Here is a 4113-nt window from a genome sequence, read left to right as displayed (position 1 = left end):
TTGGAAAAATTGGTTAAATGATCTTACTTGTTTTTATTAATCTTTCTCAAATGTATGTCTAGCTCACATTTATTTCAATGTTTAACATTAGAAGTGTTTTGGTCTTTATTTGGAAGTTTGGTGACGTTTTTGTGACCTGAGATATGCACAGGAATTTAACTCTTGTTTATATCAAGTAGCCTATGGTGAAATTGTTTTTCTTACATATGCCACTTCGCTTAAAGTCACAATTTCCAAGAACCTATCCCTGACATTAAGGACTTACTGTATCTATCATCCCACTGCCTAGTAACTTCCTTACCAATAATCACTTAGGCACATAATCCCGGAGTCATTTGATTTAGGTTTATGAATTGTTTCACGTAGACATTTGAGTTATGTTACGAACAGCTGCAAATTTCAACATCTTATTCCAATCTTATGAATCACTTGAAGGAAGAGTGGACAATGTATACATTTTTTCTGTTTAACATGGGGCTATTCAAACTTTAAATAATAGAGATATTTAAATATGATCACATCCGTATTTTTCTGATGTGTTGAATTTTACCATCTGGCTATCGTATGTATTTCACGTGGGAAATGAGTGGATACCATTTCTTTTTCTTCACCTTTTTTTGGCTTTGATCCCACAGGAAGCCAGCTTGCTAGCTCCCTGTTACCTGATAGTTCCCTGAATGAAGACTCTTCAGTGAGGATCAGCATTTTATCCCAGACAGGAGTCGTGAATTTTCTTCCTAAAGATACACATATATCTTAAAAGAGTCCAGAATATTTCCTGCAAAACTGTCTCTGTCATATGAGCACCTATTAGAGCTACTATCAGAAAAGCCAAGGAAAGAAATCCATCTTTCCTGCAACAGAAAAAAAAAATACACCCTAAAATGGGCCAAGAACGTGAAAATCAGCAAGATTAGAGACCAGGGAAAAAAGCGAATAACCCTTTAACTGAAAATTTGATTTGAAAAATAAGAGCTTATCCATTGGTTCTCTCACTTCTTTCCCCACTTCTTTCTCACTGCTGGAACTTTGTGAAACATACAGATGATGGAGGAGTATTTGTGTCGACATTCTGAATTTCAATTTTTAATAATTAGGCAGATGGTTGGTTTGTGGTAAAGTCCATTATTGTACAGATTGCAATTTGTATCTAGTCACAAAACATAAGTCACTTTCCTAGGACGATTTCAGGATCTTTTCAGATAGGAAATATTACTGTAATTGAAAACCGACTTAACGTTTAGCCAAGAGCCCATAACATCCAGGTACCTCCATGCCCCTATGAACTGTTTCTTTTCCTCTCAGTCTTTATTGGTCATAGCCCTAGATTTTCCACCAAATTGAATCCGGCCTGAGCTGCAAGCAATGCCCCTGCTGGGTGCGGACTTCAGGCCCACCACTGGAGGGCGTCTGGACGCTTCCAAACAGCTCTGAAGCGCCTAGAAATCCCGTCTGAGGACTGGAAGGCGCAGGAGGGAGAACGTGAGATTTGATTTTATTGGACTAATAAGTAAAAAGGAGAGCAGGCAGGTGTAGGAGCAAAACTAAACTGCCTTTTTTCTCTTGGGGATCTGCCCTTCCCACTAAGGCAGCAAACTCCCTAGAGACCATGAGAAAAATACCGCTGCTCCCGTGCCCGCGGACCCCTCAAGGGCGGGTCGCGGGGGCCTCTGGCCCCGCAGAGCAGGCGTCGGGCTCGCTTCCCGGGCTCTGGACCACAGTGGGGACGCGTCCCGAGACACTGGGACAGTCTCGCTGCCAGGAGATCGCGCTCCGGTGGCGGCTGAAGACCCAGGCTTGCAACCTGCCCTTGAAGTCCAGGACCGAGGGGCCTTTTCCAACAATAAAGGAACTGCTTTCTTTCCCACACCCCCACCCCCGGCCCCCATTTCTTTCTGCACCGGGTTCGTTAAAGGCGTTTATTCTTTGGGGAGTGGGCAGCAAATCACCCTCAAGGTTGAAATGGAAGAGGTGTGAGGTTATTTCTGAAGGGCTCGTCTGCCGCATTCATTTCCTCTCTGTGGAAGGTTCGCGCTGAATTGTAATCACTTTAAACTGTGATTTGCCTGATTTTTAAAAACGTGTTTTCAGAGCATCACTTTAAAGAAAACTCGCTTCCTGCCCAAGAATCTTTAAATCCCAAGTGGGAAGAGGAGGGTTGAAAGACACAGGAGGGGTGCTCAGATTTCCAGATAACCCAGCGCCAGGCACGGTGCGGCGTGGAGCGCGCACTCCCAGAGGCTCCGTCCCAGCCCATCCGTCACCTGAGGGGTACTAGAGACAGATGCCGGCTCTCCAGCCAAAGGGTGGGCACCGGTTCCTTTAAAACCGAAAGACCCTACTCCCAGGTAGAAAGATGTCAAATCATTCCTTAGCCCAGACGGAATTCAGCACCCAAAGGGTTACACGTGGCTGCCGGGCTCGGGCGCAGGAGAGGGCGCCTCGGCACTCCCAGTAATTCAATTAGTCAGGTTTCTGGAAGGTGGGGCGGGGGAGGGGGCAGGAGGCGTGGGGAAGGGAGGAGATTAGGAAAACGCCTCTTTCTCGTGGAGCAAACCAATCCGGTTGGAGTAAAGAGAGAGGAAAAACCCCCAATCTGTAGGCAAACAGCAGGCCATTCCCTGACTGGCTGCTCCAGCTATTCCCCTCCGCCCGCCCCCACCCTTCCCAAGTAAACGGCGTGGAAGGAGGAAAAGAAAAAAAAAAAAAAGCAGTCCACATGACCCGGGCCGCCGCGGCAGCAGCGCTGGCTGGGCGCGGGCTGGCGGCACCTCCCCCTGTTCTGTCCGGAGCTCACACCCGCGCTCGCGCCGCCCGCCCGCTCGCCAGCCCCGCGCCCCGCGCAACACGCCCGGGCGGAGCCCCATCCCCCCGCCCACGTCCACGTTCACGCGCGCGGCCTCGCGCTCTGCTGAGGCTGCTGCCGCTGGGTCGCCGCCGCTGTCGGCTTTACACGCAAGTCATTAACGAGGGGGCGTGCCCGAGGAGATTTTTTTCCCATAAAGCATTTTTTTCTCTTTTTTTTTTTCCCCCTCTTTTGCAAAACTGACTTTTGCAAAACCCTTTCTACTTCTTGCCAGTCGTTTCAATTCCTCCTGGGCTGCTCGTGCTGCTGCTGCTGCTGCACTCAAGTTTATTTATTTTCCCGCCTGGGTAGGGGTTTTAGGATTCGGTTTGTGGTTTTCACCTCTGTTGCTGCTGCTGTGCCTAAGGAGGGAAAGAGGAGCAGCTGCGGGAAGGTTTTCTGATGTAGTCATCGGGGAGGTGCCACTCGCTCGTGCGCTCCCTTTTTTTTTTCTCTCTTTTCCCATTTCAAACTGATTGATGCATCTCTACAAGTTGCTAGGCTTGGACCCGCCGGAGTCGCAGGGACACTTCTGAGAGCTCACCCCCGGGCTCTTGGCACCGCGTGTGGGGGCTCAGTCTCCCTCTCGGAAGGCGATCGGAGACTGACATCAGCCCATCCAGGAGTTGGAGGGATCCATTTGAAAGTGATTGTTTCCCCTCCCGCTCTCCAGCCGAACACTTGGGTTGGCGTCGTCTTGCAGGTTTAGGCATCCCAGCTCCGCCAGGCCGGCTGGCCTTAACCTCTGCTCTTCATTTACTGTGGTGCACCCACACCCAGCCAAGGAAAGCACGCGCGAGAAATTCCCGAGGCTCGGCCAGCACCCGGGGTGCCCTCTTCCGCTACCGCCGCGGTCCGACTGTGCTGGGGGACCTGCCGGAAGACGCGAAGAGCCAAACTTTTCTTTGAGGTTTTCGAGGCAAGACCGCTTCTCGCCGGCGCAGCTGCCGCTTAACCAGTTCCAGGACACCAACAGGGCTGGGTTGCGGCTCCGGATCCCCACCCTTCTCCGCGCACCGCCCGGTACCGCAGCACCTACGACTCCTCTGAGATTTCTGGGGGTCGCCCGGCTAAGGCACAGAGGAGGCTGAGGAAAGGGGTTCTCAGACTCCCGGGACCACAAGCGCGCAGCCCCCTATCTGCACGTCGCCTTCCTCCTGCAGTTTCCCACCGGCCGCCAAAGTAACTTGGAGGGAAGCGGGGCGCAGTGCGAGGGCCCCGGGCGGAGCCGTGTGCGTAGTCCGCTGCGCCGACGCTGAGCCAGGCCC

Source organism: Colobus angolensis, unplaced genomic scaffold (genome assembly GCF_000951035.1).
Source record: "Colobus angolensis palliatus isolate OR3802 unplaced genomic scaffold, Cang.pa_1.0 Scaffold298, whole genome shotgun sequence".
NCBI lineage: Eukaryota > Metazoa > Chordata > Mammalia > Primates > Cercopithecidae > Colobus > Colobus angolensis.
The sequence above is the reverse complement of the archived record's forward strand: the minus strand, read 5'-3'. Positions refer to the sequence as shown.